The 13167-nt window shown below is 64.2% G+C and overlaps 1 protein-coding gene and 2 long non-coding RNA genes across 3 annotated transcripts in view; all 3 read right to left on the bottom strand.

The window, feature by feature from the left end:
* The window catches only part of LOC138921490 (ral guanine nucleotide dissociation stimulator-like), a 265069-nt gene that overhangs the window by 99726 nt on the left and 152176 nt on the right, over nt 1–13167 (bottom strand). The window lies entirely within an intron of this gene.
* On the bottom strand, nt 1083–3620 carry LOC138921533 (uncharacterized). Its single transcript, XR_011434169.1, has 3 exons — nt 3269–3620; nt 1942–2055; nt 1083–1281 (listed from the first exon to the last, which is right to left on the bottom strand). It is a non-coding gene; the product is annotated as an uncharacterized lncRNA (long non-coding RNA).
* On the bottom strand, nt 9625–12173 carry LOC138921548 (uncharacterized). The gene is made up of 3 exons (XR_011434186.1): nt 11822–12173; nt 10484–10597; nt 9625–9823 (listed from the first exon to the last, which is right to left on the bottom strand). It is a non-coding gene; the product is annotated as an uncharacterized lncRNA (long non-coding RNA).

Here is a 13167-nt window from a genome sequence, read left to right as displayed (position 1 = left end):
AAAAGAAGTGGACCGACTTAGTGAGCACCCTGGAAGGAAAAGCAGACAAGGCCCTCCTGAGAAAGCTCTTCACGGACGCCTTGCAAAGCGCCAGACACGAACGCCGGGAAGCGTTCCGACGGATGGGAAGCACCCTGGGTGTGGAAAGGGAGGCCATGGAGCAGTTGCTGCAGGAAGAGCAGGGCGGCCTTACCGGATGGGTGACCGGGCGGCTCGGATCCCGCAGTGCCCCCGACACGCCTCCTCCTCGGAGACCCAACCAGCAACCCGAGCTCAAGAGTTCCTTCTCGGAGCTTTTCGTGAACTTTCTAGAAGCTGAGTCTCAGGGAGCTTCTCCACCACGACAGCTCCCCGCTCAGCCCAGGAAGCGTCCCGGAGCACCCGCCAGGAAGACACTGCCTAAGAACGTGCCAGCTCTTCTGAGAACCGCCCTCGCAGCCACCCCCAGAAGATCGGACGGGAATCCCTGCTCCCCAGCCGTGTCTCTCATCGACCCACCCGGCCCCGGAACCGGAGGGTCTGGGCACCTTCTCTTAGACGCCGTGACCGACGTCGTGCCCACCGGCACACCTTGGCTGCTGCCACCCGCCAAGAGTGCTGCCGGGCTGCTCCAAGGCCTGTCCAAGCCCTAGAGGCTCCCCAAGCCGCAGAGGAGACGACGGCGCTTTCAGGAAAGCCGGTCCCTCGCTGCGGGTTCCTTAGCACAAAGTGGCCTTGTGCTAAAGCTCACAGGTTTCTCTGCGGCTTCACTGGAGCTTTCAAAGAAATAGCTATGGTTCGCGCTTTCAAAAGGGTGTCGCTGCAGGTAGCCACCCACCTTAAAGCGGACGGACGTCACTTCTCTGGAGAGCAGGCGCGGCACGGGTGGGATCGCAGGCTGTGGGCCAAGGACGCTTCCGATTCTGTTTGTCACGCTGTCACCGTCTGGGAGGAGCTGGGGGGCGTGGGGTGGGGGGGTGGGGGTTGGGTCTGGGAGGTGGGGGGGTTGCGGGCGGGTGGGGGCTGGGGGTGTGGGAAGAGTGGGGGGGTGGGAAGGGTGGGGGCGGGGGGAGGGGGGCGTTTATTGAGCTTTCCCTCGGGGAGCGGGAACCTCACTTGCCTTAGTGCTGCAGCATCAGAAAGCGCGCGAGGGCGCCCACTCCCGGGACAGTAGGAAGAAAGGGGAAGGGCACCAACGTGCAGCGGGCATCCAAACTTCACGAGGAAAGCTTGCTTTCCCCCGGCTCGGTCCTCCTCCTCTTTCCACTGCCTGGGAAACCGCCCTCGGGTGCTCTGCGGCCTCTGGGACAGACAGGAAAACGCCTAAGCACGGGAGGATCTTATTCCCTGACTCGCTTTGGGTTGCAAAGCCAGTCACCAGACCTCAGAGATCTTTGCAAGGGTTTACGAACTGCTTCTTGTTGTTTTCCAAAGCAGGGGTCTGTGGTCTGTGGTCCGGATGGACACCGACTGACTGAACCGGCGCCTCGCGATGGGCATGGAAGCCGCTTCCGCCCCCAAGCCCATCAGAGGGCCGTGGTCAACCCCCCCCCGACCCCGCCCCGATTCCTCAACAGCCCCTCCAAATCATCTCCATCGCCTGCCTCAAGCGGGATCGTCCCGAAGAGATCAGAGGCCAGCTAGTCAAGAACTCTCCGTTTCCCCGCACCACCCCCCACCCCCGTTTGAACGTCCCTCTATTTCTCTCCACCCACCCCTCCCCTTTCCCTTTGGTTTTCCAGGAAGAGGGATTCAGCTTGGCAGTTCCAGGGTCCTGGCTCCACGTGGGGTGCCCTGGGAACCGTCTGCTCAGCCTCCCCCAAAGATCTCGTTCCCTCAGTTTGCCAGCTGCTTTCTCTTCGGCCCGTCTCTTTCTTTCCTTAAGCCGCTGAGCACACCCAAGTCTCTCCCAGCATCCACACCTCTCCTTTCCGCTCCTCCACCACCGCCTTCTCTCTCTACCTTTCACGGCTAAGCTGCTGCCAAAAGACCTCGACTCCTCGTCAGCCATCCAGTCATCGCCTCGTCTCTCACCGGCTCCTCGAAAGACTCCCCAAATCTCGTCGCCGTCCCGTCCTAGCAAGAGGCCAGGGCACGCCCTTCGGTTCCTTCGCCTTCCTAAACTCTCTGTGGTGTCTGAGGAATGCTGCCCACGCCTTCAGTCTCTGCAAGTTCTCTCCACCCTCTTTCTCTGGGGGATGGCCCCCTCCCCAGGTGCCCTTCCTAACCTCAGACCCCTCTGTCTCCCTTTCCTCTGCGGCTTCTCCTCCCGACCACTTCTCCAAGGGTTCTGTTCTCGAAGGCACGGTCTTCAGGGAACAGGAACCCCTCGGGTCTCAGAGCAAGCTCATGCGCTCTCCTACGATTCGACTCGCCCCCCGGATGCCCAGGGCTTCTGAGTGCGTACGACTGACGTCACCCTGCCCCTGACTCCACGCTGCTTTCTCTAACTGTCTGCTGGACGCACCTCTCGGGATGTCCAAAGGCTTCTCAAAACCGACACGTCCAAAAGGGAGCCCGGTATCCTCCAAAAGAACCCTCCCCCTCCTCTTACCTTCCTTTCATCACCTCAGAAAACCTCTGCCCATCTCATCCCCGCCCCCCCCCCCCAGAGCGAGAGGCCTCAGGGCCACGCTTGAGCTCTCTGTCTCACCCACTTGGCAGCCTACCGACTCCCAAAGGGAGCCGAGCGCCTTCCCGTCTTTGCCGTCCCCGCTGCTCTGCCGCATGCCTTCCTGTCTCTTGCACGCAACCAGCCCAGTAGACTCCTTACTGATCTTGCCGGCTGGCCTCCTGGCACACCGCACCCCCCCCCCCGCTTGAACCCATCCTCCACACTGTTGGGAGGGTGACCCAAGAGGAAAACCCTGCCGTTACTGACACCACGGTGCCCGGCCCCCACAGGGGTGGACGTGGGCGAGAAAGCAACCAAAGTTTCTGAGGTTGTTTTGCAGAACAACAGGAAGACGGCAGATCAGAGAGCAGCTTGATGGCAGCCCCCCCCGGACCCCGCCCGAGCGGACATCGTGCAGAGGCTTGGACCAGCCGAAATGACGGATCGCCCACTTTCCGCGTCACGGACAGAGATCCTCGGCGTGCAACGCGTCGAACCCCACTGACTTCGCACTTGTGACCCACGAAGAAATACGAGTGACAGTCGCACCTGAGCAGAGGACTCTTCAAGCTTCACCCCCAGCGCTCTCCTGGTCCCACCCCTACCCCAACCCCAGATAAACGCCCCAATGTTTTGTTTTCCCTTTGAGGAGGCGGGTTTGAGTTTTACGCCCACCTCCTTGTCTGGCCGCCTCTTGATCATAAACCTCTTTCCTTGCTGCAACCCTGACTTCTCGCTGATTGGCTTGGCTGCGAAATCGGGTACCCGGACCTGAGTTTGTGTGTGGTCCCATCGCTTCCCTGCTTGAAAGGAATCCAGGGTTCTCCACTGCCTGCAGGCCAAACTGGAGCAGAATCTCCAAGGCCTCGCCCCTGCAGCCTTCCTCCCTGCTCCTCACCCACACGCGGGCCACCCTCCCGCCACGTGCGACTCTCTGCAGACCCCAAACAGGTTCTGACTCAAAGGACTTCAAGCTCATCGAGCGAGCCTAATCCTAGCAGGGTAATCCCTTCGATCCAGTGCACACCGCAAGTGTTCGACCTGCCTCTTCTTGGCAGGACTCAGAGGAGAGAGAGGTTGGACGGGAGGACGGGAGGACGGGCGGAGGCGGAAGGGGTGGAAGTCCAAGGCTCAGGGAAAGGCAGCAAGCGGAGAGCAAGGAAAGGTGGATCACCTTTCCTGCAGCGCCTGCTCCCCCCACCCATGCCGGCTCGCCTTCTTCCATCCTCAACCTCTTCCCCGCCCCGCTTCCTGGGGCATTTCACACTCAGCGCCCGCCGGAAGAGCACGGCAGCAGGACCAAAGCAACACGGAGAAGCAGCTGCTGCCAAAGCCAAAGGGAGGAAGAGGATCCGGAGAACCCTTTTTCCTTTCACTGGCGCCCGGCGCCTGCATCCTGCTCCCGATTCCAAATTTCACGCGGTCAACAACTGGCACCGCTCCTTCCTCCTCGCCCTGGGCTGGAGGCAGCACCGCCTCCCGCTTCCCTGAAGGCCCAAGGGAAACGCACGCACCGAGGGGATCCCACCGGCTGGAAGCCCCTTTACAGATTTCCGCTGTCTGCACTTGGACCTCAAGGGTCTGCGCGGCGCGCCCTGCCCCCACGACCACCCCGCGTCACTCCTTAATCGCCCCCCCACCCCGCCCCGCTGGAGCCCAAGGCTGAGAATCCGGTCCCAGCACCCGCCAGCCCGCCGCGCCCCGCCCCGCGCCCCCCACCCCAGCGCCGCCGTCAGCGCCTGTGCAAAGGCACGCGCCCCAGGGATGGGAGTGGTGGCCCCAGGCAGCCAGCACGGGCGCCAGGGTCGCCGGCAGGACAGGAGAAGGCGCAGGTCCCTGCTCCCGGGGGCGGGGCCCGGGCGGTGGAGACCCCGACGGGTGCACGGAGGGAGGCGGCCGCCCGGGGCCCTCACCTGCCCATGCTCTGGTGGGCACGCGGCCTCCCGCAGTGCAACGGCCACTACCTGGCGGCGGCGGCGGCGGCGGCGGCGGCTCCCCAGCCTGCGGGGCTCCTGGCGCGCGCATCGGGACGGCCTGGCGGCTGCTCCCGCGCCACACTGCCGAGCCGCCGGCGGCGGCGGCCGCGGCGGCGGCTGCGGCGGCGGCGGCGGCGGCGCCGGGCTCCCAGGCCCGCGGAGCTCGGGGCAGGCTGACCGGGACTTTCTGGTCGCTGCGGCGGCGGGTCCCCAGGCCCGCGGGGCCAGCCGCGCCGCCCCCGCGCCCCGCGCCGGGGCAGGAGCGCACGGCAGGCCCAGGGGGCGGCGCGCAGCCGGGCCTCGGCCGCCGGCCCCGAGTCGGGCCCCGAGGACGACGTTCCGCCGGGCTCAGCGGGGCTGGGGGCCGCGCGCTGCACGAGCACCTCTGGGTCCTTTCCCCGCTCCACCGCCCGCTCGACGCATGGGGAAGACTCCCTTCCCCGACCACAGCCCGCCCCGCGCTGACAGAAGCGGGCGCACAGCGTGCACGCGGTGTGCCACACCCCGCCTGTGGCGCCCGAGAGCCCCCAGGCTCCTCCCGGGGACCGCTTCTCCAGGCAGGGCCGCAGGAAGAGGGCGGCGAGGCGGCGGGGCAAGGACCCCGGCGACTGTGTGGGGGATGGCCACGGTCAGGGTGCTCAGGAGGGTCGTGCTTCTGCGCAGGGGGCCGACGTGTGTCCAAACACACTCGTCGGAACTCTGCAGGTGGAGGCGGGTCCCCACCTACCTTGGCCCTCCGAGTGTTCTCCAAGCCGGCTGGGAAGATTCCCGGCCGCAGGACAGGAGGGAGCGTGGGAGGCGCTTGGCGGCAGTCAGAGCCCTGGGGTCCTTTCTGCCCACACGCGCTGCCACGCGCACAGGTGGCGGCGGTGTGGGGATGGCGGCCTTCAGCGCGGCGTTCCTGGCGGGCGGCCCCAGGGGGCAGGAGGGCCGCCTGGCCCCCGGGGGCGGCACTGAAGCAGAGGGAGAGGGGGGCCCACCGCCGTGGTGGGAAGCCCTGGGGATGAGCGGAGGCCCACGGGGCTGGCGGTGGGGGGTGGAGGGGGGCGGAGCGGGGCACGCGTGTCAGGAGGTGGCCATGGGTGAGGGCCAGGCGGCAGGCCTCGCGGTTGCGGGCAGCCCCTCCCCTCCCCTCCGGGAGCCCCGAGCCCAACGGTTGGAGCCCGCGCCCCGCCCAGGCCCCGCCCAGGCCCCGCCCCAGCCCCGCCCAGGCCCCGCCCCCAGGCCGCCAGCCCGCCGTTGCCTAGCAGCGCCTGGCTGTGATTTGACCCTTAGCCTCGCGCAGCCGCCGGGGCCCTGACACTTGGCGGGGCTGTCCGGCTGGGCTGGACGCTCTTCGCGGAGCGCACCAGGTCAGTGCTGTGACCCGCAGCGATGGCCTCCTGGTTTGGCCGCCCCGGCCTCGGCTCCGGCTTAGGCCATTCCCTGGGGCGAGTGGGCGGCAGCGTGGCTTCCCTCCCCGCACACCTCTCTGACTTCACCAGAGGTGTGCTGAGGAAGGGGACGCAAAAGCTGCCAGACTTACCCGACTCGGGGAGAACGGAGACGGAAGCCATTCGGGCGACCGGACCACCCGAGAAGGAGAGACCGGCAACTCCAGCTCGGAGAGACACCGCAACTCTGCGGGAAAGCCTCGAGGAAGGAGACACGAGGCTCGCCTCCCTGCAAGAAGAAGGCAGTCACCTGAGGGAAGCACTGGAGCCACAGAGACAACGGGCTCGAGCCGCTCCAGTGGTTGACCCGAACACCCTCGACGCCGGGACACAACTAGAATCTGAGGGGTCTCAACTGAAAGGGATCGAAGGTCACCTGGAGGAGGAAACCCAGCATCCTCCAAGGACCACTGAAGAGCAAAAGCAGAGGAAGGCGCTGAAACTTGGGGCCGAAAAGACGATCCCTCTGACCGAGCGGCTTGATGAGCCGGACGACGATGAGACCGGGCCACGAACTCAGACGATCCAGCCGCAAGACTGGCAGAGCCAGGGCCTTCCCGCTCGCCTAGCTTCGGCTGCCTCCGTCCAGGATGCGGGGGGCCTCCAGCAGCAACTGCAAGCCTCTGCTTTGGAAAGGGAACGAGTGTTGGCCGTTTTCGACGAGAAGCTGAGGGAAAACAGCCACCTGAAAAGGGCGTATCACACAATGATGGACCTGCTGGTGGCCAAAGAAGCAGAGCTCGCGAAGCTGCGAGGCGAAAGTCAGACACGGCGCCCTCGATCTGACAGCGGCGGTGAGGACATGTTTCGAGAAGCGATCCGGCACTTATCACGCCTCGTCCGAGCCAAAGACATTGAAATCGGTGCCTTGAGCCAGAAATGTCAGACTTTACTGACCATCTGGCAAACGTCCGACGCTGGCCATGAGGTTCGGGGCGTGGACGCGAATCAGTTGGAGGAGCTTCTCCGGGAACGGGGCACGTTGAAGCAGCGGGTCAACGTGCTGGAGGAGTGGCAGCGGCTGGTGCTCACCGAGGTGCACCATCTGCAGCGGGAGTCATCCCAACTTCAGAAAGAACTCCCACCACTCGAGGCACGGGCCTCAGTGGACAGCGAGGAGAAGTGTCGGCGACAGATGCACTCTGCCGCCCCGTTCCCGCGTCCTCGAGGGGATGCGACCCAACTCCGGCTCTTGGGGAAGAGACTGGCACAGATGCAGCTCGGCCTAGAGCAGCTCTGCAATGCCAAGGAGGTTCTCTTGGGTCCACCCGCCCTCACGTCACCACAGCCGCCCGCCGCATCGTCGCGGACTTGCGAGGCGGCCGGCTCTCAGGAGGCAATTAAGTCCGAGGCGCCGGGCGAGTCTTCGAAAGGGCCGCCAGCAGAGGTGGAAGCCTTAAGGCGAGCCACGGAGGAAAAAGACGCAGCCATCAGAAGCCTCCAGGAGGAGGCTCAGAGACTGTCCGAGGCGATGGCCGCCACCTCGGAACGGGAGAGAGAACGGCACGCACAGACGGATTCCGAAATTCAGCGGCTCAAGGAGAAACAGGAGGCTTTACAGAACACGCTGGAGGACAGAGAGCTCTTAATCGAGGCGCAGAGGGAGGAATTCCTTTCTCTGAGGGAAACCCTCACGACCCAAGCGAGCGAAAACGAACTGTTGAGGCAGGCGGTGACAAACCTGAAGGAGAGGATAGTCCATCTGGAAGCGGATGCGTGCCAAGTCAAACGGGAGAATGCAAAACTGCTGGAAAGGTCCAGGGAGAAGGACACCGAAAACCAAGCCTTACAAGAGACGAACAGGCGCCTCTCTACGATGCTGAGGGAGAAGGAATTCGAATGCGTCTCCGTGAAGAAGAAGGCTCTGGCTTTTGAGTGCCTCCTGAGAGAAAAAGAAGAGGGCCGGGCTGGGGAATTGAGCCAGCTTCTCAATGCAGTGACCTCCATGCAGGAAAAGAGCATTGTCTTTCAGCACGAGAGAGATGAGGCGGCGCTGGCGCTGAGACAGGAACGAGTGGAAAAGTGCGCCCTGCGGGAGGAGGTTCGCCTTTTGCGCGACAAGGGAGCGCGCTTAGGCCAGGAGCTGGGGACGTCTCGGACGCAGGCTTCAGAATGCGAAGACTGGCATCTCCGGGCAGCGCGGCTGGCAGAAGACAGAGCGGCTCAACTCAGGAGGAAAGTCACGGCGCTAGAGGAGAGGCTCCTGTCATCTTCCCACGCCATGCAGAAGGCGAGCCAGCGGGCCGCTGCCCGGGTCGGGTCCCTGCAGGAACAACTGACTGCGGTCACCCAGCAGAAAGAGGAGACTGCCCTCCAGCTGTCCGCCTCCCGGGAAGCAGAGAAGCAGCAGGCCGGAGCCCTGGCCAACCTGAAGGTGGTCCTGGCCGAATGGATGCAAAAGGCAGACGGCCTGGAAGGGAAGCTGAGGTCGCTGCAGGGACGGCTGGAGAGAGCGCAAGCCGCCTCGCGCCTGCAGGAGGAGCAGATCGGAGGACTGCAGCGACAAGACGAGGCCCGACGGGAAGTGCTGGAGGACGTCCAAAAGAAGTGGACCGACTTAGTGAGCACCCTGGAAGGAAAAGCAGACAAGGCCCTCCTGAGAAAGCTCTTCACGGACGCCTTGCAAAGCGCCAGACACGAACGCCGGGAAGCGTTCCGACGGATGGGAAGCACCCTGGGTGTGGAAAGGGAGGCCATGGAGCAGTTGCTGCAGGAAGAGCAGGGCGGCCTTACCGGATGGGTGACCGGGCGGCTCGGATCCCGCAGTGCCCCCGACACGCCTCCTCCTCGGAGACCCAACCAGCAACCCGAGCTCAAGAGTTCCTTCTCGGAGCTTTTCGTGAACTTTCTAGAAGCTGAGTCTCAGGGAGCTTCTCCACCACGACAGCTCCCCGCTCAGCCCAGGAAGCGTCCCGGAGCACCCGCCAGGAAGACACTGCCTAAGAACGTGCCAGCTCTTCTGAGAACCGCCCTCGCAGCCACCCCCAGAAGATCGGACGGGAATCCCTGCTCCCCAGCCGTGTCTCTCATCGACCCACCCGGCCCCGGAACCGGAGGGTCTGGGCACCTTCTCTTAGACGCCGTGACCGACGTCGTGCCCACCGGCACACCTTGGCTGCTGCCACCCGCCAAGAGTGCTGCCGGGCTGCTCCAAGGCCTGTCCAAGCCCTAGAGGCTCCCCAAGCCGCAGAGGAGACGACGGCGCTTTCAGGAAAGCCGGTCCCTCGCTGCGGGTTCCTTAGCACAAAGTGGCCTTGTGCTAAAGCTCACAGGTTTCTCTGCGGCTTCACTGGAGCTTTCAAAGAAATAGCTATGGTTCGCGCTTTCAAAAGGGTGTCGCTGCAGGTAGCCACCCACCTTAAAGCGGACGGACGTCACTTCTCTGGAGAGCAGGCGCGGCACGGGTGGGATCGCAGGCTGTGGGCCAAGGACGCTTCCGATTCTGTTTGTCACGCTGTCACCGTCTGGGAGGAGCTGGGGGGCGTGGGGTGGGGGGGTGGGGGTTGGGTCTGGGAGGTGGGGGGGTTGCGGGCGGGTGGGGGCTGGGGGTGTGGGAAGAGTGGGGGGGTGGGAAGGGTGGGGGCGGGGGGAGGGGGGCGTTTATTGAGCTTTCCCTCGGGGAGCGGGAACCTCACTTGCCTTAGTGCTGCAGCATCAGAAAGCGCGCGAGGGCGCCCACTCCCGGGACAGTAGGAAGAAAGGGGAAGGGCACCAACGTGCAGCGGGCATCCAAACTTCACGAGGAAAGCTTGCTTTCCCCCGGCTCGGTCCTCCTCCTCTTTCCACTGCCTGGGAAACCGCCCTCGGGTGCTCTGCGGCCTCTGGGACAGACAGGAAAACGCCTAAGCACGGGAGGATCTTATTCCCTGACTCGCTTTGGGTTGCAAAGCCAGTCACCAGACCTCAGAGATCTTTGCAAGGGTTTACGAACTGCTTCTTGTTGTTTTCCAAAGCAGGGGTCTGTGGTCTGTGGTCCGGATGGACACCGACTGACTGAACCGGCGCCTCGCGATGGGCATGGAAGCCGCTTCCGCCCCCAAGCCCATCAGAGGGCCGTGGTCAACCCCCCCCCGACCCCGCCCCGATTCCTCAACAGCCCCTCCAAATCATCTCCATCGCCTGCCTCAAGCGGGATCGTCCCGAAGAGATCAGAGGCCAGCTAGTCAAGAACTCTCCGTTTCCCCGCACCACCCCCCACCCCCGTTTGAACGTCCCTCTATTTCTCTCCACCCACCCCTCCCCTTTCCCTTTGGTTTTCCAGGAAGAGGGATTCAGCTTGGCAGTTCCAGGGTCCTGGCTCCACGTGGGGTGCCCTGGGAACCGTCTGCTCAGCCTCCCCCAAAGATCTCGTTCCCTCAGTTTGCCAGCTGCTTTCTCTTCGGCCCGTCTCTTTCTTTCCTTAAGCCGCTGAGCACACCCAAGTCTCTCCCAGCATCCACACCTCTCCTTTCCGCTCCTCCACCACCGCCTTCTCTCTCTACCTTTCACGGCTAAGCTGCTGCCAAAAGACCTCGACTCCTCGTCAGCCATCCAGTCATCGCCTCGTCTCTCACCGGCTCCTCGAAAGACTCCCCAAATCTCGTCGCCGTCCCGTCCTAGCAAGAGGCCAGGGCACGCCCTTCGGTTCCTTCGCCTTCCTAAACTCTCTGTGGTGTCTGAGGAATGCTGCCCACGCCTTCAGTCTCTGCAAGTTCTCTCCACCCTCTTTCTCTGGGGGATGGCCCCCTCCCCAGGTGCCCTTCCTAACCTCAGACCCCTCTGTCTCCCTTTCCTCTGCGGCTTCTCCTCCCGACCACTTCTCCAAGGGTTCTGTTCTCGAAGGCACGGTCTTCAGGGAACAGGAACCCCTCGGGTCTCAGAGCAAGCTCATGCGCTCTCCTACGATTCGACTCGCCCCCCGGATGCCCAGGGCTTCTGAGTGCGTACGACTGACGTCACCCTGCCCCTGACTCCACGCTGCTTTCTCTAACTGTCTGCTGGACGCACCTCTCGGGATGTCCAAAGGCTTCTCAAAACCGACACGTCCAAAAGGGAGCCCGGTATCCTCCAAAAGAACCCTCCCCCTCCTCTTACCTTCCTTTCATCACCTCAGAAAACCTCTGCCCATCTCATCCCCGCCCCCCCCCCCCCCCCCCCCGAGAGCGAGAGGCCTCAGGGCCACGCTTGAGCTCTCTGTCTCACCCACTTGGCAGCCTACCGACTCCCAAAGGGAGCCGAGCGCCTTCCCGTCTTTGCCGTCCCCGCTGCTCTGCCGCATGCCTTCCTGTCTCTTGCACGCAACCAGCCCAGTAGACTCCTTACTGATCTTGCCGGCTGGCCTCCTGGCACACCGCACCCCCCCCTCCCCGCTTGAACCCATCCTCCACACTGTTGGGAGGGTGACCCAAGAGGAAAACCCTGCCGTTACTGACACCACGGTGCCCGGCCCCCACAGGGGTGGACGTGGGCGAGAAAGCAACCAAAGTTTCTGAGGTTGTTTTGCAGAACAACAGGAAGACGGCAGATCAGAGAGCAGCTTGATGGCAGCCCCCCCCGGACCCCGCCCGAGCGGACATCGTGCAGAGGCTTGGACCAGCCGAAATGACGGATCGCCCACTTTCCGCGTCACGGACAGAGATCCTCGGCGTGCAACGCGTCGAACCCCACTGACTTCGCACTTGTGACCCACGAAGAAATACGAGTGACAGTCGCACCTGAGCAGAGGACTCTTCAAGCTTCACCCCCAGCGCTCTCCTGGTCCCACCCCTACCCCAACCCCAGATAAACGCCCCAATGTTTTGTTTTCCCTTTGAGGAGGCGGGTTTGAGTTTTACGCCCACCTCCTTGTCTGGCCGCCTCTTGATCATAAACCTCTTTCCTTGCTGCAACCCTGACTTCTCGCTGATTGGCTTGGCTGCGAAATCGGGTACCCGGACCTGAGTTTGTGTGTGGTCCCATCGCTTCCCTGCTTGAAAGGAATCCAGGGTTCTCCACTGCCTGCAGGCCAAACTGGAGCAGAATCTCCAAGGCCTCGCCCCTGCAGCCTTCCTCCCTGCTCCTCACCCACACGCGGGCCACCCTCCCGCCACGTGCGACTCTCTGCAGACCCCAAACAGGTTCTGACTCAAAGGACTTCAAGCTCATCGAGCGAGCCTAATCCTAGCAGGGTAATCCCTTCGATCCAGTGCACACCGCAAGTGTTCGACCTGCCTCTTCTTGGCAGGACTCAGAGGAGAGAGAGGTTGGACGGGAGGACGGGAGGACGGGCGGAGGCGGAAGGGGTGGAAGTCCAAGGCTCAGGGAAAGGCAGCAAGCGGAGAGCAAGGAAAGGTGGATCACCTTTCCTGCAGCGCCTGCTCCCCCCACCCATGCCGGCTCGCCTTCTTCCATCCTCAACCTCTTCCCCGCCCCGCTTCCTGGGGCATTTCACACTCAGCGCCCGCCGGAAGAGCACGGCAGCAGGACCAAAGCAACACGGAGAAGCAGCTGCTGCCAAAGCCAAAGGGAGGAAGAGGATCCGGAGAACCCTTTTTCCTTTCACTGGCGCCCGGCGCCTGCATCCTGCTCCCGATTCCAAATTTCACGCGGTCAACAACTGGCACCGCTCCTTCCTCCTCGCCCTGGGCTGGAGGCAGCACCGCCTCCCGCTTCCCTGAAGGCCCAAGGGAAACGCACGCACCGAGGGGATCCCACCGGCTGGAAGCCCCTTTACAGATTTCCGCTGTCTGCACTTGGACCTCAAGGGTCTGCGCGGCGCGCCCTGCCCCCACGACCACCCCGCGTCACTCCTTAATCGCCCCCCCACCCCGCCCCGCTGGAGCCCAAGGCTGAGAATCCGGTCCCAGCACCCGCCAGCCCGCCGCGCCCCGCCCCGCGCCCCCCACCCCAGCGCCGCCGTCAGCGCCTGTGCAAAGGCACGCGCCCCAGGGATGGGAGTGGTGGCCCCAGGCAGCCAGCACGGGCGCCAGGGTCGCCGGCAGGACAGGAGAAGGCGCAGGTCCCTGCTCCCGGGGGCGGGGCCCGGGCGGTGGAGACCCCGACGGGTGCACGGAGGGAGGCGGCCGCCCGGGGCCCTCACCTGCCCATGCTCTGGTGGGCCCGCGGCCTCCCGCAGTGCAACGGCCACTACCTGGCGGCGGCGGCGGCGGCGGCGGCGGCTCCCCAGCCTGCGGGGCTCCTGGCGCGC

The sequence above is a fragment of the Equus caballus genome, chromosome 30, assembly GCF_041296265.1.
Source record: "Equus caballus isolate H_3958 breed thoroughbred chromosome 30, TB-T2T, whole genome shotgun sequence".
NCBI classification, from domain to species: Eukaryota; Metazoa; Chordata; class Mammalia; order Perissodactyla; family Equidae; genus Equus; species Equus caballus.
This window is presented reverse-complemented; position numbering and strand designations above follow the sequence as displayed.